A 24,940-nucleotide genomic window follows, 5' to 3' on the forward strand; every position below is an offset into this window, starting at 1 on the left:
AGCTAAAGATTTGTTCCAGGCTTTCTGTGCAGTTTTGGTTTGATTAGAGGGATTAAGAATGTCTGCACTGCATTGAGCAGGAGAGAATAGGATACAGAGTATCTCCTCTGTCGTGCAGAGCAGTTGAGAGAGTCTCTGATGCAGTAACTCTGGCTGTAGCTAAAAACCTTGAAGTTCGTATGGATTTTGATTGGTTTGGAAACAAACCCAATGCTCTATTTCCATCCCAAAGAAGGAAAAAATAATGCTTTTGATTTCTCTTCAGTTTTGGTTTATCAATAGAGCATTCTTCGTCACCAAGCAAAATCTCATTGGTAAATAGAAATTTTTAAAAATCAATTCAGATGCCACTCATTTCACAGTCTTGCCATGTTTCACAAGAGTGGGTGTTTCATCTTCTCTACGAAAGCAGTGATTGAAAGGACTAGCTATTCTTTAAGTTGAGAGTTCTCATGCTATAGATCTCATTCAGAACTTGGCCTACCCTTGGCAACAGTAAATCTTCTAAAATGTGCTGAAGTATGGGGTTTGGGTTGGATCCGAGAGGGTAGAGGAAGCAGATGAAGAGGTCCTTTTGATTTGAAATAAACTGCTTGAGAATTCAGTTCGGTCATTTGGAGGGAGCCAGAATACATTATTTTCTTTTAACCATAAGACCATCTTATGGCCTTAGTTTCTTTTAAAGTTTTATTAATTCCTTTTGCAATTCTAAACATCATTTCCATTCTCAATTTTTAAGAATGTACTGTATTTTCAAAAGAAATAACGAGCAAGTTTTGACCAACATTTAACATGCTCATTCTGTGTTGAGGTATCTTCAGTAATGTAAAAGATGGACATAAGAGAACAGGTAAGCTCAGTGGCCGATTTATTAGGTACCCGCCTCCTGTACCTAGTAAAGTGTCTACTGAGTGTATGTTCATGGTCTTCGGATGCTGTACCTCAAGGTTCAGTGTGAATGCATTCACAAGTGCTCTTTTGCACACCACTGTTGTAACGTGTGGCTATTTCAGTTACTGTTGCCTTCCTGTTAGCCTGAACCATCTGACCGTTTTCTCATTAACAAGGCATTTTTGCCCACAAACCTGCCACTCACTGGATGTTTTTATTATTATTTCTTTCTTTTTGTATTTGCACAGTTTGTTGACTCCAGTCTGGTTGAACACCCAAGTTGGTGAGATCTTTCTGTAATTCTGTTATGGTTTCTATTCTATAGATTTATTGAGTATGTCTGCAAGAAAATGGATTTCAGGGTTGTATATGATGACATATGTGCACTTTGATAAAAAAAAATTAGTTTGAACTTTGGAAATACACAGTATATGGGGAGGAACAAACTAGATTAATGGTACAGATGGACAAACTGACCAGTTTTGAAATAAACAGAGAAAGTGAAACATGTTGAATTTATTGTCACATGCACAAGTATGGTGAGGTCCAGTATCATAGATATAGAGATACATTCAGCATATAGAATCAGAACCTGATGGTTGTAGGAAGGTAGATGGTCCTGAACCTGGCGGTGTGGGACTTTAGTTTTCTGTACCTCCTGCCTGACATTAGCAGCAAAAAGAATGGTTGACATGGATGGTAGGGATGGATGAATACAGATGCTGCCATTTCTCAGGCAGCACCTCCTGTAGATGCTGTCAGTGGTGTAGAGGGATGTGGTCCACAACTCTCTGCAGCCTATTGCATTCCTGTGTGTTGGAGGTACTGTACCAGGCCATGACGGAACCAGTCAAGGAACTTTCAATGCTGCATCTGCTGAAGTTTGTTAGGGTATCTGGTGACTTTCCAAATCTCCTTAAGCTTCTGAGATAGTTCCAAAAAATTGTTGAGTTTAATAGTGAGAAGCAGTTAGGAGGCCACATCATGAGCATCAAATACTCTGCATCAGATCAGAGGAAGTGTAAGTGGATCATAGTTCCGCTGGAAGGACTGTTTGGGTCACTGGCTCGGTGGGAAGGGACAAAGTAAAAGAGCAAATATTGTAAAAAGAGACGAATTTAAAGCAGTAAAGAAAAGATTTAAAACAATTTTATGGATAATGACACTGAGTATTTGAAATGCTTTGAAATTTTCTATGTCTAATTTGCTTTTCACTGTGTAAATCAGTTGGGCACTTTCTATAGTGTTCAATTTCATGCACATCAGTTTTAATGGGAAACACTGTGTGGGTGTTTCTGAACTCAGCATGCATCTGGAGGCGTTTCCTAATTGCTATTTCTTTGATGAAAGAAAGTACCGAACACATAGGACTGTGGGGAGGGGAGATGGTAAGGACTCTCATGCTGAAGATTAACTAAGTAATGCCTGTAAAGAATCTATTAAGTGCTCTGCCATCATGAATACTAGAAATTAAATAACTGAGAATACAAAAATAATTCTATCCTTTAAATAAATATTGACAGATTGTGGGAAAACCTGTGATTTGGTGCTCCGTTGCAAATTGAGAACCCCTTCATTTGTATCAAAAAATACAGCAGATGTGTGAATGCTTAAGGTTAGACCGTAAAATGACCTGGTTTAAAATATCCTGTGGTCTTAAGAACTAAAAGCCTACCATCCATGCAAACTCTCAATGGTATTATTTAGTCAGTCATACACAAATTCAATCATCCAGCAGATCAACAATGGTTGCATCTGGACACCCCAAGGTATTTCAGTCTTCGACCCATTGCTGGAAACTTCAGCTGTGTTGATCTCAAGACCGTGGGTGGTAAGGGAGGGGGGGCACGAATGTTCAGGATGACCGGTGTCTGCAGGCCAAATCTGGTATGTGCTTCATCTTTCCTCGACGGAGAAAGAGGGGAAAGCACTGGAGCTCACAGAGTGGTGGAGGAAGGGGCGAGTCAGAGAGCATGGTGACAAGACTCCTGTAGCGGTGATGCAGGAGGAAAGATGGGTAGAATAGAACCAGCAAAGTCAAAGATGAGTTTGTTGTCATATTCACACAGCAATGACAAATTTACTTGCTTTAGGATCACAAGTCCTCCAAGAGGATCACAACCTTGACATAGGGTTTGAATGCCTCAATGACACAGAGAGCTATGTTGGCAGTAGTTAGAGCTTTATGCTTTGGCTCTTGGTAGGGTCCCCCTTGCCAAACAGGTCAAAGGGTAGAGGCCATACTAATAGTAATCCTCTAGGTTTGGGGGTTCAGCTGAGGGCTAACAACCCTGACTGGTAAGTCAAAATTGTTACAGAAACAGCAATGAAGAACTTGCTACAACTGAGTGCAATGGTATTCCTGAGTCTTCACCTGGGACTGGCATGACTGACAGTTGCAAAATCCAAGAGGAAACTTCTGACCTGATGAAGCCTGAACACCACCAAAGATGGAGAACCTTCATTGCTGCCCTAAATACAGCAGTGTAGCGGGCAGTAAGTAGGATCACAGATACATGTGGTCAGTTAAGTAGCATTCACAAGAAAAACATAAATTCTACTCAGTTTTTACAAGGAAGAACACAACTACAGCCAAGTCCATTATAGTGCAAGGTGATCCAAGTCATCATTTTATCACTGAGCTGTAGAGATTAGGGTTATGCTGGATGGTTTAAGAACTGAACAGCAAGTAGCCGTTGTTGAACTTGGTGGTCTGGGATTTCAGGCATCTGTACCTCCTGCCCAATGTTAGGAGAAAATGGCATGGCCCAGATGATGGGATTTTTGATGATAGACGTTGCCCAAATTGTCTCAGTGGTGTGGGTGTGAGAGTGGGGCAGAGAGGGAGAGAAACATTTGGGGTCTTTTTCTTTGAGCTTTGGAGGAAGGAAGAAGAACTATGATTGGGTGACATGTTCCTTAGAGTTCAGGGGAGTATCAAGATCTCGAATTAGGAACATTGGGGAGGTTAGTGCAATAATCGTGGGGTCAAGGGATGGTTAAGTAAGAGAAATTGTATCATGGCACAAGAATAACAAACTGCAAAATGCCCAGTCAAATATATAGAGGGGCGTCCTCTAATGGAAGTATTAGTTAACTTGCCATGAAGATTTTAACTGGGCCAAGTACTGACTAATTAGATTGAAAAGCCTGGCAATGGAGAAAGAGAAAGTATAATTCATCATTGGAAGTTGATGAACTGAAAACTCGACTCAAGGTCCAAATCACAGAAGTCCTGTCTTCAGAGAAATAACAATAAGGGGCATGTATCTAATATGAATCTGCGATCTCTGTTCTCCATGTGTGCTGTTAAAAAATTGAATAAGAAGCAATATGACCTAAACAAGCAACAACATCAGTGCATGGCCTCCTCTACTGCCATGATAAGGCCACACTCCAGTTGGAGGAGTAATACCATATATTCCGTCTGGGTAGCCTCTAACGTGATGGCACGAGCATTGACTTTTCAAACTTCTGGTAATTACCCCCCATCACCATTCCTCATTGTTGTTTCCCTCTCACATCTTATCTTCATACCTGCCCATCACCTCCCTCCTATGCCCCTCCCTCTTCTCTTTCTTTTGTCCTCTCTGATTGGATTCCCCCTTCTCCAGCCCTTTATCTCTTCCACCAATCAACTTCCAAGCTCTTTACTTCACCCCGCCCCCTCTCCCAGATTCACCTATCACCTGGCACCTTGTATTTTTTCCTCCCTCCCCCCACTATCCTATTCTGACATCCTCCCCTTTCCTTTCCAGTCCTTATGAAAGGTCTTGGTCTGAAACATCAACTGTTATTCCCGTCCATGGATACTGCCTGACCTGCTGAGCTTCTCCAGCACACTGTGCTCCAGACTTCCAGCATCCATCTTGTGTCCATTCTCACTATCTTACTGCTGCACATTTTACCATTCATTCAGAACAGGAAATGTTCATCAAAACACACAGTGCTTGAACAAGTTCAAAGTTCAAAGTAAATGTATTAGCAAAGTACAAGTCACCATAGAGATTCATTTTCTTACAGGCTTTTCACGCCAAATAAATAAATAAATACTACAGATAACATCAGTTGTAGAACCCTTGAAAGTGAGTTCATAGGCTGTGTTCAGTGATCAGTTCAGTGTTGAGGTGAACGTAGTTAACCATGCTGGTTCAGGAGCCTGATGGTTGAAGGGTAATAACTGTTTGAAATGCATATTGGCTGGAATTCTTCCAGAAAATAACTTTGAGGTAATTTTAGACATGCAGTTTTGAAGCAGTAAAAGATTTCCACCACATTTCTTGGCCCTACACACCAGGAGTCACTTTTGATCTAATCGCAGGTGGGAAGGGAAAATCAATGCAGGGATTATTGTTAGATGAACATAGTGCAGCTGTTAGTATTGTTTTGCAAGCAACGCAGGTCCAGCTGGTTTCCCCTTCAGCACCCACCTGCACCCAATCCTCCAATATTCTTCGAGCCAGTTTAAATGGAGGAGAATGTAAGATTCTTAAACTGTAGTTAAGATTCATTGAATTTGGTATATTATTGAACAGGCAGTAATTGAGGAAATTCTGAATAAAATCAATCTGGAAATAACATCATAATCAACCCAATAAGCCACGTCTGATACAATTACAAATCTGGAACATATTTCAAAACACATTTCTCAGAAACAAAGCAAACATTCCCCCTTCCTCCCCCAAATAATCTGGTCGCGTACCATCAAAAGGATCATTATTAGGCTTCTCCTGTTCCAAACGAGTCAAATTTTTGTATCTGAATATAGAAATAAAATATGACTCATATTCAGGGTTAGCGGATATAACGGAAGAAAAGAGGAGGATGGATACCAGTAGGCTTGGAACATAGATTGCTCCACATGGCCGACAAAAAGGCAGGCCATGTGGCTAGGACGACTGCATCGGCGCTGCTTCCTGCACACATGCTGAGCTCGTCGACTTCATTAACTTCGCCTCCAACTTTCACCCCGCCCTCAAATTCACCCGGTCTATTTCCGACACCTCCCTCCCCTTTCTAGATCTTTCTGTTTCTATCTCTGGAGACACCCTATTCACCGATGTCTACTACAAACCTACTAACTCCCACAACTATTTAGACTATTCCTCCTCCCACCCTGTCTCCTGCAAAAATGCTATCCCTTTCTCTCAATCCCTCCGCCTCCGCCGCATCTGTTCTCAGGATGAGGCCTTTCATTCTAGGACAAAGGACATGTCTTCCTTTTTTAAAGAAAGGGGCTTCCCTTCGTCCACTATCAACTCTGCCCTCCATCGCGTCTCCCGTATTTCACGCACCTCTGCCCTCACCCCATCCCTCCGCCAGCCCACCAGGGATAGAGTCCCCCTGGTCCTCACCTATCACCCTACCAGCCTACAGATCCAACGTATAATCCTTCGTAACTTTCCGCCACTTCCTACGTGATCCCACCACCAGCCACATCTTCCCCTCCCCCCCCCCCCCCACTCTCGGCTTTCCGCAGGGATCGCTCCCTACGCGACTCCCTTGTCCATTCATCCCCCCCATCCCTCCCCACCGACCTCCCTCCGGGCACTCATCCCTGCAAACGGAAGGAGTGCTACACCTGCCCCCACACTTCTTCCCTCACCACCGTCCTAGGCCCCAGACAGTCCTTTCAGGTGAGGCACCACTTCACCTGCGAGTCAACTGGGGTGATATACTGTATCCGCTCCCGATGTGGCCATTTATACATTGGGGAGACCCGCCGCAGACTGGGAGACCGTTTCGCTGAACACCGGCGCTCAGTCCTCCAGCAGTGGTGGGATCTCCCTGTGGCCACACACTTCAATTCCACAGACCACTCCCACTCTGACATGTCTGTCCATGGCCTCTACCGTCAAGATGAGGCCACACGCAGGTCGATGGAGCAATACCTTATCTCCCGCCTAGGTAGCCTCCTACCTGCCGGCATGAACATTCAACTCACAGACCTCCGTTGATACCCCTGCCCCCCCTTACCCCATCCCTATCTATAATTTCAGTCTGGTTCTCTTTCTCTCTCTTTTTTCCCCGCTCACTATAATCTCCCCCCAGCCCTACCTTTCTCTCTCTTTTATTTCCCATAATTCTCCACCTTTCCCCTAACCCATTTCCCTCCAGCCTATCACTTCCCAGCTCTCTACTTCATCCCTCCCCCACTTCTTATCCCCCCTCAACCATCCCATGTTACTTCACTCCTGATGAAGGGTTTCGGCCCGAAACATCGTCACTACCTCCCCCCATAGATGCTGTCTGGCCTGCTGAGTTCTGCCAGCATTTTGTGTATTTATGACTCATATTCTGTTTCTTTATGGCTTCCTCGCTCTGTTCATTTGTTAGCAATTGCCTTTTCAATCCATTAGTACTAATGTCAAGTCAAGTCAAGTCACTTTTTATTGTCATTTTGACCATAACTGCTGGTACAGAGCATAGTAAAAACAAGACAATGTGTTTCTGGACCATGGTGCTACATGAAACAGTACAAAAACTAGAGTGAACTATGTAAAACAACACAAAAACTACACTAGACTACAGACCTACCCAGGACTGCATAAAGTGCACAAAACAGTGCAGGCATTACAATAAATAATAAACAAGACAATAGGCACAGTAGAGGACAGTAAGTTGGTGTCAGTCCAGACTCTGGGTAATGAGGAGACTGATGGCTTGGGGGAAGAAACTGTTACATAGTCTGGTTGTGAGAGCTCGAATGCTTCAGTGCCTTTTCCCAGATGGCAGGAGGGAGAAGAGCTTGTATAAAGGGTGCGTGGGGTCCTTCATAACGCTGTTTCCTTTGCGGATGCAGCGTGTAGTGTGAATGTCTGTAATGGCGGGAAGAGAGATCCCGATGATCTTCTCAGCTGACCTCACTATCCGCTGCAGGGTCTTGCAATCCGAGATGGTGCAATTTCCAAACCAGGCAGTGATACAGCTACTTAGGACGCTCTCAATACAACCCCTGTAGATTGTGATGAGGATGGTGGGGGTGGGAGATGGACTTTCCTCAGCCTTCACAGAAAGTAGAGATGCTGCTGCGCTTTCTTTGCTATGGAGCTGGTGTTGAGGGACCAAATAAGATTCTTCACCAGATGAACACCAAGAAGTTTGGTGCTCTTAACGATCTCTACTGAGGAGCCATCGATGTTCAGCGGGGAGTGGTCGCTCTGTGCCCTCCTGAAGTCAACAACCATCTCTTTAGTTTTGTTCACATTCAGAGACAGGTTGTTGGCTCTGCACCAGTCCGTTAGCTGCTGCACCTCCTCTCTGTATGCTGACTGGTCATTCTTGCTGATGAGACCCACAACGGTCGTGTCATTGGTGAACTTGATGATATGGTTCGAGCTGTGTGTTGCAGCACAGTCGTGGGTCAGCAGAGTGAACAGCAGTGGACTGAGCACACAGCCCTGGAGGGCCCCCGTGCTCAGTATGATGGTGTTGGAGATGCTGCCTCCGATCCAGACTGACTGAGGTCTCCCAGTCAGGAAGTCTAGGATCCAGTTGCAGAGGGAGGTGTTCAGGCCCAGTAGGCTCAGCTTTCCAATCAGTTTCTGAGGGATGATTGTGTTGAATTCTGAACTGAAGTCTATGAACAGCATTCGAATATATGTGTCTATTTTGTCCAGGTGGGTTAGGGCCAGGTGGAGGCTGATGGCAATAGTGTCGTCTGTTGAACGGTTGGGATGGTACACGAACTGCAGGTGGTCCAGCGAGGGGGGCAGCAGGGTCTTGATGTGTCTCATGACAAGCCTCTCGAAACACTTCACGATGATGGATGTGAGTGCAACGGGACGGTAATCATTGAGGGACGACACTGAAGACTTCTTTGGCACAGGGATGATGGTGGCGGCCTTGAAGCACATTGGAACGATGGCGCTGCTTAGGGAGATGTTGAAGATGTCAGTGAGAACATCTGCCAGCTGGTCTGCACATCCTCTAAGCACTCTGCCAGGAATATTGTCTGGTCCAGCAAAGATCTGCTTATTTGCAAATCTTCAGTAAGTACAATGAATAAACACTTCTCAGGCTTCCAGCCAGGTACAAGAATTCATTCTAACTGATGTTTCAATGACAAACTCTGTTACCTTCTTTGGGAACGATGCCTGGACATGTCTAATCCAGTGGTATTTATACCTGCATAGTCCGACCCTCCTGATTGGTTAGTCCTCATCCTATCAGGTTTCCACTCTCCCACCTTGTGTACAATCAAATTCCAGTTCTTACTTAGAGCAAGACCTTCTTCTTTGTTAAAATTCTTTTCCTCTGGTTTTATTTCAATGGCTTCCTTCATCAGGTGGTCCCTAAAGCCAATGGCACGGCACAGTAGTTTTGTACCGAAGTCAATTCTATGGCCATTCCAAATGTAATGTACTGCTACCATCAATTTCTCCAGATAACCCAAACAGATACACCTCTTGTGCTCCTTGATGTGGGTTTCCACCATGCAACCCATCTGGCTGCTGTCCGCTGATCTACATTCACAGGGAAGCCTATAAACACCAGTCAACCTGAGTTCCAGGTCATGTTTAACCCGCATGAGCAGTGATTTGAGCTTCCTTACGGGTTTGTGGATGGTATTAACCTGGTATTTCTTCAGGATCCTGGTGATCCTTCTTCAGCAAATATTATCAAAATGTTCTATTTGCCTTCTTTTACGTTCTAACAGGTGTCACCTAAATACAATAATGATCTAAGTATGTACATCTGCAGGTCCCCATTCCGGGAATTTATTTGGAATTTGTTATGCATACTTGGCAGTATAAGAATACTTTGAAAATATTTCTGCCTTCTCATGTGAAACAAAGTCTGCAGAGGTTCAAGTAATGAATTCATAATACATTATCCATTTGTTCTTAGGTTTCATTGCATTTGTAGACTGTTGGTTTAAGAGCAATCCACAAAGAAATTAAAATGTGAAGAACTAAATTTGGGGATTGATTGTATGTCTCTTTCAATTCCTATCTTTATATTGAAATGTAGATGCAAAAATATAAATGTTCTTTTCAAAGGCAACACGAGTGAATCTGCAGATGCTGGAAATAAATAAAAAACACAAAAAAACACGAGAAAACACCTCCTTCCTGCTGACATGCAATACCTTATCTCCCACCTAGGTAGCCTCCTTCCTGCCAGCATGAACATCCAACTCACTGACCTCCGTTGATACCCCTGCCCCCACCTTACCCCCATCCCTATCTATTATTTTAGTCTGGTTCTCTTTCACCTTCCCCCTAGCCCATTTCCCTCCAGCCTATCACTTCCCAGCTCTCTACTTTATCCCTCCCCCCACTTCTTATCCCCCCTCGACCATCCCATGTTACTTCACTCCTGATGAAGGGTTTCGGCCCGAAACGTCGTTATTACCTCCTCCCATAGATGCTGTCTGGCCTGCTGAATTCTGCCAGCATTTTGTGTTTTTTATTTAATGTTCTTTTCAAACAATACTTTATATTGTTGATGCCATGTGCTGCCAAGTATGGAGGATCTTATTATGGAATTTACAATGGCAAATAGTCAGATCAGTGATAGAAGATAATATGTAGAGTGATGTCTTGGTCTAGTGGCCATTTGGTCAATAGACTCTGGAGTAAAGGAAAATTTGGTGGCATTAGGTTTGATTCTGAATAGTGTTAGCTGAGAACATAATTGTGAATTAGCCACAGTGACCTACTTAGAGGGAAAAATAAGTACAGGAATTCTGATCCCTAATCCAAACATGGATATTGACTGGGAACCAGATTGGGTTTGACTGTCACATCCCCTTGCTCGAATAACTTGCTGACATTTGCTATCTAGGTTTAGAGAGAATTACTCATTGGGCAAGGTAGCAGAGGATAGCTGGTGCCAATGGAAGCACAATCCACTGCAAATTAATGTTTCTGAAAGCAACACAAACTTGCACATAATGTTCATGCAAAATTCATAGAGAAATATCGATTTACTTTTTGTTTCTGTCCCTTTTTGGTCCTTCATAATATTTCTTATATTCTGAAGTACTAATTGTTCCAACTATACATTGTTAGGCAAGACCTTTGTTCACACAAACACTTCTAGCATAGTAGAATATAGCAAAGTTATCTACAGCAAAGTTAGAACTCAAAATCTGACACCAAGTCTTAGAAAAAGACACATTTTGTTTGTTAACTAAAAAATACAGATATTCAGAACTTCAGTATGTTGGCCCAGAGATGCTGACACCCAAGAATTTGAAACTGCTCTCCCTTCCTCTGCTGACCCCTCGATGACAACTGGTGTGTGTTCCATTCTGAATACTGTCTTTCCCTTTCTGATATCCACAATCAATTTCTTGGTCTTACTGACTTGAGTGCAAAGTTGCTTTGGTAACATCAATCTATCTCACTCCTGTATGTGTCTTTGTCACATCTGAAATTCTGCCAACAACAGTTGTGTCATTGGTAAATTTATAGATGGTGCTCCTAGAAATATAGAAAACCTACAGCACAATACAGGCCCTTCGGCCCACAATGCTGTGCCAAAAATGTCCTTATCTTAGAAATAACCTAGGGTTACCCATAGCCCTCCATTTTTCTGAGTTTCATATACCTGTCCAGGAGTCTCTTAAAAGACCCTATCGTATCGGCCTCTGTGTTGGTGCTCCACTCAAATCTGTCATCCAAATGCATCCCCAGGAACTTGTAGGCCCTTGTCACATCCACATCCTTACCATCAATAGTAACAGGGAGCGGTACAGGCTTAGTCTTCCTAAATGCCATCACCATCTCCTTTGACTTACCGATGTTGAGTTGCAGATGATTCAGCTTGCACCATTTGACAAAGTCCTCCAACAAGGCCCGGTATTCATCCTCCCATCCTCCCTTTATACACCCAACTATTGCTGAGTCATCAGGAAATTTCTGCAGAATGCAACACTGTTGTATCTAAATCCCAAGGTATACAGGCTAAATAACACTATTCTTTGCATTTCTGGTTAGATGCTAACTGCATTTCATTGGCTTTGTATCTGTACTCGGCACAGTGACAATAAAGTTGAATCAAATCTAAATAGGAAGGGAGCCAAGACAGTCCCTTGTAACCTCAGTAACCATCTGCATAAATTGCCAGCTTGCTCCCTAGCTTCCTCCATAGAGATGAGAGAGGAGCCTAACAATAGTGTCAATGGTGTAATATGCTAAAGATGGATATTTTTCCACAGTTACCGTTATCTAGAGTTGTGCTGCAACTAATGCAGCTGCCTCAGCTCCAGTGACCTTGATTTCATTTTAAGCTTCAGTGCTGTTTACATGGAGTTTGCACACTCTTCCTGTGAGCGTACAGGTTTCGTTTGTGTGCTCTGCTTTTTGCCCACATCCCAAATATGTACTTGCTCTTCTCTTTTGTATATTTTTCCATCGATGTTAGTCGAATCTGGGAGATAAGAAGGGCATTGAAGATCACATGCAAAGGAAAAGGTTACATTAAGTAAATGGGGCAATCATTATCTCACATCTGCATTCTGGTGGTAAATATTCTTTCCAGAAAGCAAAGGCAGGCTATTTTGATAGCTTTTTGCCCAATATATAAGCCACAGTTAATTACTGTGTCTTTGTCGCCAGACCTTTCGATTGTTCCTCTCTTGGGTAAGTTCACGTGCATTTTTACTTTAAGCGTTCCCCATTTTTCACATTCTGAACCATGCTCTGATTTGTCTTTGAGAGAGAGAAAAAAACAAAAGCGGGCAGCGAGCTGAGTGTTCTGCATTCATTCTATGTCACTGTGCACCGACAGAAATACAAAGCATCGTGATGGTCCCAAACTTTGACTTGTTTTCCTGACTGAAATACGCAGCTCGTTTTATCATTGTCCAGATTTTGATATTTTTATAAAAAGTGTCTTCATTCTTAGATTATGAGTCTTAAGAAGGCAAAATTTATTTTAACTGCATGTTTCCTTTTCCATTTAATTTCTTTACTACAATAATAGTCGTTGGCACAAGATCCAAGCTATAAAACTGGACGTCCCAGTTCCGAACATTATAATATTGGTGATGCTTCAAAGGTACTTAACTGGCTGCAGAGCAATTTGGAATGTCATAAAAAGGGATTATGACAGAGATTTTCTTTGATTTTTATTGATAAGCTTTGATCAAAGCAATGCTACAAAACTTATATTTGCACATGGTTTTTTAATTTAAATTTAGAGAAACAGCACAGTAACACCCATGTGACTAATTAACATATTAAATCATACATATTTATTTACTTACTTATTAAGCACAGTGTGGAAAAAGCCCTCCTGGCCCTTTGAGGTGCACCACCCAGCAGCCCCCCAGTTTAACCCTAGCCTAACCACAGGACAATCTACATGACCAATTAACCTACTAACTGGAATGTCTTTGGACTGTGGGAGGAAACTGGAGCACCCAGAGAAAACACACGTATTCTGAGGGGTGGATGCACAAACTCCTTACAGATGATATTGGAATTGAATTCTGATCTTCGAGCCATAATAATGCCATAATAGTGCCACATTACTGTGGTGCCCAAAAGTGGGCTTGTCTAGAATCTTTAGAATGTGGGGGTTGACCTGTGTAGCCAAAAGAAATCTACACAGTCATGGGAAGAAATTACAACCTCCTGGTTAAATGTTTAATTTGTAGGAAGCAAAAATAGAGTGTTGTAACATTGGAAAATAGAGTTGAACATAAACTGATGAAGAGTCTTGTTCTCTACCCACAGCCCTCTATTTTTCTAAATTCCATGTAGCCATCCAGGAGTCTCTTAAAAGAACCTATTATATCCGCCTCCACCACCATCGCTGGCAGCCCATTCCACGTACTCACTACTGTCTGTGTAAAAACTTACCCCTGACATCTCCTTTCTACCTGCTTCCAAGCACCTTAAAACTATGCCCTCTTACGCTAGCCATTTCAGCCCTGGGAAATAACCTCTGACTATCCACACGATCAATGCCTCTCATCAGCTTGTACACCTCTATCAGGTCACCTCTCATCCTCTGTTGCTCCAAGGAGAAAAGACCAAGTTCACTCAACTTATTCTCATAAGGCATTCTCCCCAATCCAGGCAACATTCTTGTAAATCTCCTCTTCACTCTTTCTATGTTTTCCACGTTCTTCCTGCAGTGAGGCAACCAGAATTGAGCACAGCATGCCAAGTGAGGTCTGACCAGGGTCCCATATAGCTACAACGTTACCTCTCAGCTCCTAAACTCAGTTCCATGATTGATGAAGGCCAATGCACCATATGCTTTCTTAACCACACGGTCAACCTGAGCGGCAGCTCATGCTCTGTCTAACCACCCAGTATACAAGCATTTTATTTTGATCCAGGCCAGTTGATGGCCAAAGGGATAGAGACAGTGACAAGGGGACACAGTTTGCAATAAGAACCAAAACCAAAGTCTTTCTAATATTTTTATGAGGAAATTTCTGTTCATCTGGTACTATATATATGACAAGCAGACAGTAAGGGAGATGCTGAGAGTCTTTGTGAACACAGCTTGATGTTATAAGCTTGTTTGTGGAAACCAACACAATGTTTTAAATTAATTTGCCTGTTAACTGAGAAAGGGCCCATGATAAATCCTTAGGGGAATAATGCAGGGCCAAGAAGAGAAGCCATGTAGGTAATTCTCTATGTACGGATGGATAAGAATAAAATAAGAAGTGGTTTCTATTGATTGCAAATCCTGTCAAACAGGGTAGCTCCACAGTGGGAACAGGATTGCTGAGTTATCATGACGATAACCTTCCAGCATGCTGGAAAGTTACCACGAGAAAAAGAGGAGATGCTTTGAGCCTTGAATGGTGGTGGCTCCTGCAGTCAACTCATATAAGTTATTAGGACATTTTGAAAGAGTGATGAAGCAGAAAGGGGAAACTTAAAAGTGCACCTTGTAGGGGACAGGAAAGGGATGCATGGAACTTTAGTGAGTTCAACTTTCAGACACTATTGCATAAAACACAGCAAAGGAAAGGTAACCAATAATGAACTTCTAATTTAATAGGCAGATTAAGATAACCAAAATGTGGGTGAGTATCTCACTCACCTGCAAACTGCCGATTAGTGCCAAAAAAGGTTTTAAAGGCCTATTGGAAGAAGGCAAAATAATGTGGGTAGGCAATTGCCTTTGTGTCTTTCTGACTGAGGACCAAGCATATCAATCTAAGTATAGAATTGCCTCATAGAAGTCTGTAATAGGACTAGTCCATGACTAAATTAGTGACCCTTTACAGAGACCTAGAATAATTGTGAAATCCTGAAATTAGTCAGGGTAAATGCTAAGAATTTTAGCAGCCACCAGATGAAAACAGAACATCTTTAAAATTTAAAAATGAAACATTTCTGTGGATAATAAGAATTTCTCCATCCTCTCTCCGTAAATCCTCTTCCAAAAGGCTTCCTTTTATGTTTTCGAGGATTAGCGCTGTTGGGGTTTAACTGGGGTTGGCTGGAAAGTGGGTGCAGAAATCCTTGCTGTCGATTTAGCAGTCACATGCACAGCTGACCAATATTGCACAGTTAGACTAAAGTGTTTCTTCAGCCGCATGGTGGCAATTGTAACAGCATAATGCAGGCTCTGGACACTTTATAGCATAGTAATGCATATCCTGCCTACTATATTGGAGATTTCCTCACGCTTGGACTCCACAACTAGTGCAGGGTCATTGACTTTCTAGACCTGTGAATCTAAATTAAATCTGAATCTGATTCCTTTCACAGATGCAGACGTAAAATCATGAGGCAATTTCAAAAATGACCTGGAACATGACGAGAAAAAAACACAGCAGTCCCTCATATAAAACAAATCCTGGATTTAGCAGAGATGGGTAGTCACACCCATATCCAACCTCCTAGAATCAGAATCAGGTTTAATATCACTGGCATACTGTATGTCATGAAATCTGTTGTTTAGTGGCTGCAGTACAGCGCAATGCAGAAAATATCTATAAATTACGACATATATAATGAAATAGTGCAACAAAAGACCAGAAATAGTAAGGTAGTGTTCATTCATTGGTTCATTGTCCCTCCAGTTACCTGACAACAGATGGAAAGAAGCTGTTCCTAAAATGTTGGGTGTGTGTCTTCAGTATCTCCTCCTTGACGGTAGCAATGAGAAGAAGCCATGTGCTAGGTGATAGGGGTCCTCTGCCTGCGGCAGTTAAAGATTGAAGACATCCTTGAACACTAGCAGTTTGTTGGAACAGGTTTTCATTGCCTACCATTGGGGCCTGACAACTTGCGAACGTTTACCATCTTGAAGGATGTTCTCATGTCGGCCTCTAAGAAAAAGATCACAGGGTCACCAGATGTTGCAGGGATTCGCACAGTTGTAGTTTTATTCTCCCTTTCAAAGTGCACAGAAAAAGCATTGAGCTCATCTGGGAGTGACACATCGCAGCCATTCATGATGTTAGGTTTCAGCTTGTAGGAAGTATTGGCCTGCAAATGTTGCCAGAGCTCACTTGTACCTGATTTTGTCTGTAACTTCAATCAGAATTGTTCCTTCACTCTGGACATCTTATATAGTTCTGTATCACCAGCCTTGAACACCATTGTTCTAACCATCAGTAGGATGTCAATCTCCTGCTTTATCTATGACTTTTCATTTGGGTTATACCCAGTATGTTCTTGAAGGTCATCCACATAGCTCTTAATGAAATCGATGAGAATTGTGGCATATTCATTTAGACTCAAAGATGAATCCTTGAATATTGTCCAGTCCAGCAATTTAAACCAGTCCTGTAAACGCTTCTCTTCCTCCCTTGACCTTCATGGTCCTCAACACTGTTGCTAAGAGTTCGATCTCTGCCTGTATGCTGGGATAAGAAGTATAGCCAGGTGATCAGACTTGCCAAAGTGCATGCATGGGGTGGCACAGTAAGCTGTCTTGATTGTAGGGCAACAGTGGTCAAGTGTTATTGGCTTCTCTAAATCCACAGGTGATATGTTGGTGGTGGCTGGTCAGAGACTTTTCCAAGCTGGCCTGGGCAAAATCCCCTGCAATGAATGGGAAGGCATCAGGGTGCACTGTTTTGTGACTGCTGATCATGGTACTCAGCTCCTCCAGTGCATGCCTGACGTTGGCCAGGGGTGGAATGTGCACCACTACCAGGATGACTGCAGATAAAATGGATGTCGCTTGACCACAAGGTGGTCTAGGTTAGGTGAGCAGGATTGAGGCAGAACTGCCACTTCTGTGCATTTCAATGAGTTTATTATGAAGCATACACCACCCTCCTCCTGCTCCCTTTAACTTTAAGGGACTCAAGGACTTCACTATGGTATGGGGGAATCACTATTTACACTTTGAACTTTCAGGTACACTAACTGAAGTGCCAGATCTCTTTGAGAATGATGACTTTAAAACTCCTTCTGTAGCAAAGGATCAGACATAAAGTTTACACATCTACTTTGACTCCAAGTATTTTTGTGCATTAATTATGTGTAACTACTCTGAACTTCCAGAATTCTTATTATTTATATAGACTGTGCATACTCCTGGGGAAAATGCTCTAACCTCAGAACAAGCACTGTGGATTCAACAAACAAAACCATTTGAGCATGCAATTCAACTCAATCATATTGCTTTTTGCCTGTTGTGTCTACAAATGTACTAAAAAGAGGCTCAACTTGTCTGAGAATGTAGGCTGGTCAAATTAGGACGATACACTTGGTTGCACTGGGAGAACTGCTGTCTCACAGTTCCAGTGACTCATGTCCCTTCCTGGCCTCCAGTGCTGACTGCATGGTTTGGAGCTTAGAAGAATAATGCGTGACTTTTTTTAAGGACAATTGATGGGATAGAGTTGGAGATGTTTTCAATGCTGGGAGAGTCATAAGCAAGGGACAAAGTTTCAAAGTAAGGGACTAATTGTTTAAAATTGAAGTTTCTTCTCTCAGTCAATAGTGGATCTTTGGAGTTCTCTGCTCCTGACGGTTGTAGAGGCCAAATCATTAGAAATTCAGTATATAGATGGAGATAGATGTTAAATGAAAGATTGAGGCTTTCAAGGTTTTTTGAAATTGCTACACAAGAGGAATTGAGCCCAACATAGATCATTCAAGTTTATATTGAGTGGCAAAGTTTGAGGAGCCTGGTGGCCTCCTCCAGATCCTGTTTTCTTGTGTTTTGTGTGTGGTTTCCGTGATCTCCTCGTGAATATAAATTTTGCCTACAACCACTTATCTCAACATTCCAACACTCCCGAAGGTTACTCTGGACAAAATCATGTTCCCTCCTGCTGGCTCCTCTTTGACCCTTATATGAGACCTCTGCTGCCAATTGAAAGACCCTTCCTGCCAAATGATAAGCTGTCTGTGGAGACATTTTATCCAGTTCATTTATCTTACATTTGAACTTAAATTTCTGACTACACTCAGACTTTCCAATTTGGTTGCAATCTCAAACCAGAGTGCCAACAAATCTCTATTGTCTCACTAACCCAAAATAACACCACGTCTTATTGTTACCTACTGAACAACCATATTGTCCTAACCCCCTTTCCGTAACACCATGATAACTAATGGAAAGATACTCAGACTGCATTCTGTCTTCACCTACAACTCTGGCCTCCTCTCAGCATCATGGATATCTTAACTGTCTGTAGGTGAGAAACAGGGTCACAATTATTCTCAGCTTCTTAACATCAATCATTCCAGTTTGCTGCTGCTGCCACATCACATAATGTCCCTCTTCCTTCTGCATTTGGGACGTTGCCGTGCTCCATATTTGAGGTAAGGATGATTCATCTTCTTTTTCTATAGTCCACAGTAGCAAATAGAATCACTCCTGCACTTGTCTGCACCAACTCTCCACAGTACACAGTCTGCAATGTCTATTCATTTCTGTAGCTGCTGCCTAACCTGCCGAGCTCTGTGTGTTGCTAATGTCATCTTCTAATGTATTGCCAAAATACTTTGATTAAATTATACCCTCTGATTAGCTCATATAAAAGAAATTATAGATTTCTTCCAAAAGGGAAATCAAAGTGAGAGTCTGATATATCACTGACACATGTGAAATTTATTTTGAGGCAGCAGTACAGTGCAAAGACTTTAAAATCTGCAAATTTCATAAATAAATAGAGTAAAAATGCTGCTGATGAAAGGAATCTGAAATTTTAAAAAATGAAAATGCTAGAAGTTCTCATCCAGGCAACATCTGTGTATAAAAACAGGTTTTGCTTTAAATCTAAACTGATGCAAGATGGAGGTAAATGAGTTTTAAAATGTAGAGGAAGGGGAGAGTGAGGAGTGAGGGGAGACAATTAAATGGAAAGTCTATAATAGAATAGAAAACAAGTAGGATCAAATGAGAGAGTGGGATGATGATAGAAACTGAAATATGGTAAGTGAAAAAATAAAAGAAGCTCTTGATGAGTTATGAATGCAGAAACTGAATTGTTATCTGAAATTACTGAAGGAAAATACCATAGAAGACAGATTCTGAGATCTAAACAGAAAATGCTGAAACGTTTATCTGAAACTGAAGAAATTAATATTAAGTTTAGATAGCTGTAATGTGCTTAATTAGAAGTGGAAGTGCAGTTCCTTGAAGGAGCATTGTGTTTCATTCGGAACAGTGTGGGAGGCTGTGGACGGAGGACAGGGTGTGGGTAGAATGGAAGTGATTACTTGTAAATTAAAATTCTTTTCAGGTAGCTTAGAGCCTTTTACAAATTACTCTAAATGTAAATTGTTGATCCAGCATAATAATTGTGAAAACTGGTTCTCTGGTCATGGTTTCCGATCTACATTTTAGGCTGCCTGCCATCAGCTTCATTGTGCTAATTCTTGGCACTGTGGATAAAATGATTCTGACAGCTTCGCATTGTGATGTGAATATCTAAAGGACAACACTGGGCTAAATGCCCATTTGCACAGATCATCTTGCGACAGGACTGTAGAAAAACAGAGCTCACAGCAACATTTACAGTATTTTAATTAATTTACCTAACGTTTCTTCGCTAGATAAGTTTTGCAATATTTGGAAAAGGCAGTGTTTGTTGGCCCGGACTTCGATGACATTTTGTTAGTAGCTCCAAAATGTGTGCGCAGAAGTTTGTGATCAAAAATTTTGAAGTTCAAAGTCCCTTTATTATCAAAGTATGTATACTATATACGACCCTGAGATTGCTTCCTTACAGGCAGTCACAAAACAAAGAAACTGAACAGAATGCCTAAAAAAAAGACCATCTAACATCCAACATGCAGAGAGAAAAAAACCAAACCGTGCAAACAATCAAAGTAACCAATTGGCATTCAGAACTGAAGTTAATGTCAGTGAGTCCAGAGACACAAAGCCAGCAGCCGATGCCCGAGCCCATTAATTGCAGGCCACAGCCTCAGTTCAACACAGAGATGAGTAAACCTCACAGAGCAGCAAGCTGAAGACCAGCCCATCCCTTGCATCCAGCCCCAACAGCTTGACCTTTCAATCCAGCTCGGCATTTAAATCTTCCAAATCTTGGTTCATTCCTAACATTAGGGTGCACCTGATGTTAATATCCCAAAATATGTCGGAGCTAATTGGTTGATTTGACCCATAAATCAGGCCTAGGGGTTGTACTGCTAAAAGTGTCTGAGATGGTTTTAGTGACGGCGATGATTTGTATGCAACTTTCTTCCACTTATTATTTTTAGTACCTCATTGGGTAGGTTTGGACAAAAGAATATGAATCAGCTATATGATCATTGATTTATATGACATGAAGCTTATTGTTTTGAGCAGTTGTACAGTGAAAAGATATAAAAATTACTCTCTAAGTTATGAAACAAATAAACAGTACAATAAATAGTGATGGCGTGTTCATGGGCTCAGGTATCTGATGTTAGAGAGGAAGAAGCTTTTCCTAAATCATTGAGTGTGTGTTCCGTTTCTTGCACTCTTTAAATTGAGAAAATTGATTTTGCTTCATATTGTATTTTTCCTTTCCGTCAACCTTCTACTTTGATTACATTTTATTTCCTATCTTTCAATTTCCTCACTGAGATGACTTGCTATGGATAGCTGATTGAGGAATCTTGTGTTTGCTCTGGACAGTGGCTTCAAAGTTTAAGTCAAACTCATCTAATAACTTTCCATTAAGCATCTTGAAAGTCTTTCAAACTTTACTTCTTCACGATAATTGAGAGTAACTGATTTTTTAAAACTTGATGTCCATAATGCTCAGTTCTAATGAAACAGAAAATACAGTAAGTAATCAACATGTCAGGCGGCATCTGTTGGCCAAGTTATTAATACCCCTGAAATTTTAGCAATCCACCAACTTCAAATGGAGTGAAAAAACTAAAATGGCTGTGTGTTATTGATTGTTCAAATATTGGGGTATTACTGTCAATCAGCAGCAACATCATAGCAGCAGGATCATATTGTGTACATCTGAAAAATACCGGGGGAAATCAATATTCACATTTACTTTAGAGAAATGGTATGGCGTATTATTATCATAAATGAATGTCTGAAGCTGCACTTATCACGTTCTGTGTGTAAAGACAGAAATGCTGGGACAATAACAATGTGGATAGAATGGCATCAGATTTGATTCCCAATTTGTGTTGATTAAGCGAATCTCACCAGACATTGAATAAACCCAGTCTGTCAGTGTAATTGTATTTCAGCATTTTTCTATGGTGTCCATGTGAGATCTGACCCTCATCCATTCATTTTGTCATTGATGTCACAAGACAGTGAGTATGGCCTCCATCTCCTTGCTAGTTAACATCCTAACATTTATTATGGCTGAGTTCAAATGAATGTAGATGTGGAATCATATCTGAATCCCTCTGTTATTTTCTAAATCAGTGAGATAACAAGGTAAATTAAAGGAGCTGATATGATCAACCAGCTGACAGATTACTTGGGGTGAATGAGAATAGTTAAATGAAAATAAAAAAAGGGAGAATAATTGGCATGATATCTTTGAGGGTGGTTCTGAATCAAGGATTAGGGATTTTGAGAGATCGGAATTGGAAGTTGTAATGGAGTTGTTTCATGTTGTACTGGCAGTCACTTCTTCCTTCCTCTCAAATCTATCTACTGTCATGTATCAACTACAGGCCATTCATCCTTGTCAATTCACAAAGATAGAAAATGTGCAAAGGCAAATGATGAGTTAAAGAGACTGATTTAATCACTGAAACATACATGAGAATCGTCCCAGCAATGAAAGGGTTAACTAGTGTATAACGAGAATCTAAACTCCAGTATTTACTCACTGGAGTTTAGAATGATAAGGGGGGATATCATTGAAATCTAGTGAATATTGAAAGGCCTAGATAGAGTGGACATGGAGGGAATGTTTCCAATCGTGGGAGATTCCAGGACCCGAAGGCACAGCCACAGAATATAAAGATGTTCCTTTAGAACAAAGATGAGGAGAAATTCCTTTAACCGAAAGCTGGTGAATCTGTGGAATTCATTGCTACAAACAGTTGTGGAGGCTAAGTCATTGATTATTTTTAAAGGAGAGGTTGATAGGCTCTTGATTTGTAAGGGCATTAAGGGTTACCAGGAGAATGGGTTGAAAGGGATAATAATTCAGCCAATGATGGATTGGTGGAGCAGACTTGATGGGCTGAATGGTCTAATTCTGCTCCCATGTCTTATGCTCTTATGGACTTAGGCTTGGCCATCAGGAATGATGCTGCTCGTTTAAATTGAATTCTGTTTTTCTGGCTAAAATTTATATTTTGACAGGACCCAGAAGTTACACAGATTGTTAACAACGGAAGTAATATAATTGTACCAATTAATTTTGACTTCCAAATTTAACATCTCTCCATACATCAAGTTTGATCTTTGCGCATCAAGCCTAATGTGCACCTGTATTGCACGGGTGGAAATTTCATGGACAAAAACAAGAGCAACATCCAGATCTAGTGATTCCTCGCTGGAGTTACTGTCAGGGCAGCAGAGGCCTCCTTTTACCTAGTAATAGAAGAGGAGATCATACAGTTCTCTGCAAAATGGTGATGTTAGAGCTGAAAATAATCTGCTGGAGGAACTCAAAGAGCAAACACGAGGAAATCTGCAGATGCTGGAAATTCAAACAACACACACAAAATGCTGGTGGAACACAGCAGGCCAGGCAGCATCTATAGGGAGAAGCACTGTCGACGTTTCGGGCCGAGACCCTTCGTCAGGACTAACTGAAAGGAGAGATGGAGGAACTCAGTGGGTCAAGTGGCATCTGTGGAGGGAAAGGAATTGCTAGCGTTTAGGGTTGAAGCCCTGTCCTTTTCTAAGCAGGGTTTGACAGAAAACATGGACTTCCTTTCCTCCCACAGATCCAGATTCCAGCACCTGCAGCCTCTGGTGTCTCCATGATGATGTAGCTAAGGAAGTAAACAGCAAGCGTGTGATGTGCAGTTTTTGGAAGCAGGGCAGGACGTGGATTAATGACCTAACAAAGTCAAAAAGTAAGTGACTTTCCCGATTTAACTGCATCCTGTTCTAGAAAGTCTCTCCTGCTTCCTTCTGTCTTTCCCGGTGTTTTCCATTACAATACACATTCAGCTGATCCTGTGCATTCCACCCCCTGCCTCTTTTATTCATCCACTGCTAGCAATCAGCCCGGTCTTTATTCAGTAGAAGAAATCTGTTTCTTAGTCACTTGCTCCAAACATAGTTTAGATAAGTAAATATCACGCCTTCACAGATGTTTCTTTGACATTCAGGGGAGAAGGGAGCCTTAAATAATCCAGTTCAAGAATGTAGAGAAGGATACTGTGGAGATAAGTGAAGTACAGTAACTATACACATAAAGGGACATGGAGACTGCTGGCAAGACATTATAAGCTCTCTGATACCCATTCACTGAATTTATTCCAGCAGTGCCTGAACTACAGGAAGATAAGATGGAAAGTATTCGTAGAGAATACTTATCTATATATAATTATCTGAATAGACAGAGTCTGATTAGGAACAGTCAACATGGATTTGTGCGTGGAAGGTCATGTTTGACAAAACTTATTGAATTTTTTGAAGAGGTTACTAAGAAAGTTGATGAGGGTGTTGTCTATATGGACTTCAGTAAGGCCTTTGACAAGGTTCCACATGGAAGGTTAGTTAGGAAGGCTCAATCGTTAGGTATTAATATTGAAGTAGTAAAATGGATTCAACAGTGGCTGGATGGGAGATGCCAGAGAGCAGTGGTGGATAACTATTTGTCAGGTTGGAGGCCGGAGACTAGTGGTGTGCCTCAGCGATCTGTACTGGGTCCAATGTTGTTTGTCATATACATTAATGATCTGGATAATCGGCACACAGAAAAATCTGGATGATTTTTCTTCAGCAGTTTAACGGGGGCATGACTGCGCAAGCGCGTGTAAGTCAGACCGTGAGGCAGCGGGAGTATTTAAAGAGAACAGTTAGACGGAGCCGGCGACGTTATAACGGGCGACAGACTAGAGGGAGACAGAGTAGGAAGGCTTTGTCTCAAGAGGCTTCGGCGAGCAGAGGCTGAGGACGAAATTCACTCCGTGAGGTAAGGCCAGGTAAGTTCCTTTCAAAGGAGAAAGTTTCAAAAGTTGAGGCAACGTATTGGGTAGGTCATGGCAGCTGAGATCAGCCCCGTGGTTTGTTCATCCTGCAGCATGTGGGAAATCAGGGATAATTCCAGTGTCCCTGATGACTATGTGTGCAGGAAGTGTGTCCAACTGCAGCTTCTGGCAGACCGCATTGAGCATCTGGAGCTGCGATTGGATTCATACTGGAGCATCCACGATGCTGAGAGAGTAGTGAATAGCACGTTCAGTGAGTTGGCCACACCGCAGGTAAAGGCTACACAGGCAGAAAGGGAAGGGGTGGCCACTAGACAGCGTAGCAGTAGGCAGGTAGTGCAGGAGTCCCCTGAGGTAATCTCCCTCTTAAACAGATATACTGTTTTGGATACTGTTGGGGGAGATGTCTCATCAGGGGAAGGCAGCAGCAGCCAAGTTCATGGTACCATGGGTAGCTCTGCGACACAGGAGGGAAGGAAAAGGAGTAGGAGAGCTATAGTGATAGAGGATTCGATTGTATGGGGAATAGATAGGCGTTTCTGCGGCCACAAACGAGACTCCAGGCTGGT

General features: G+C 42.0%; 1 long non-coding RNA gene across 1 annotated transcript in view; it reads right to left on the reverse strand.

Annotated features, from left to right (window-relative positions):
- Window positions 1–11,686, reverse strand: part of LOC140733544 (uncharacterized) — a 34,256-nt gene extending 22,570 nt beyond the window's left edge. Inside the window, exon 1 of the long non-coding RNA XR_012100307.1 lies at window positions 11,639–11,686. This is a non-coding gene — a long non-coding RNA (uncharacterized lncRNA). The remainder of the gene's footprint in view (window positions 1–11,638) is intronic.
- Between the last annotated feature and the right edge of the window lie 13,254 nt (window positions 11,687–24,940).

This window comes from Hemitrygon akajei, chromosome 9 (genome assembly GCF_048418815.1).
Source record: "Hemitrygon akajei chromosome 9, sHemAka1.3, whole genome shotgun sequence".
In the NCBI taxonomy this organism is placed as follows: domain Eukaryota; kingdom Metazoa; phylum Chordata; class Chondrichthyes; order Myliobatiformes; family Dasyatidae; genus Hemitrygon; species Hemitrygon akajei.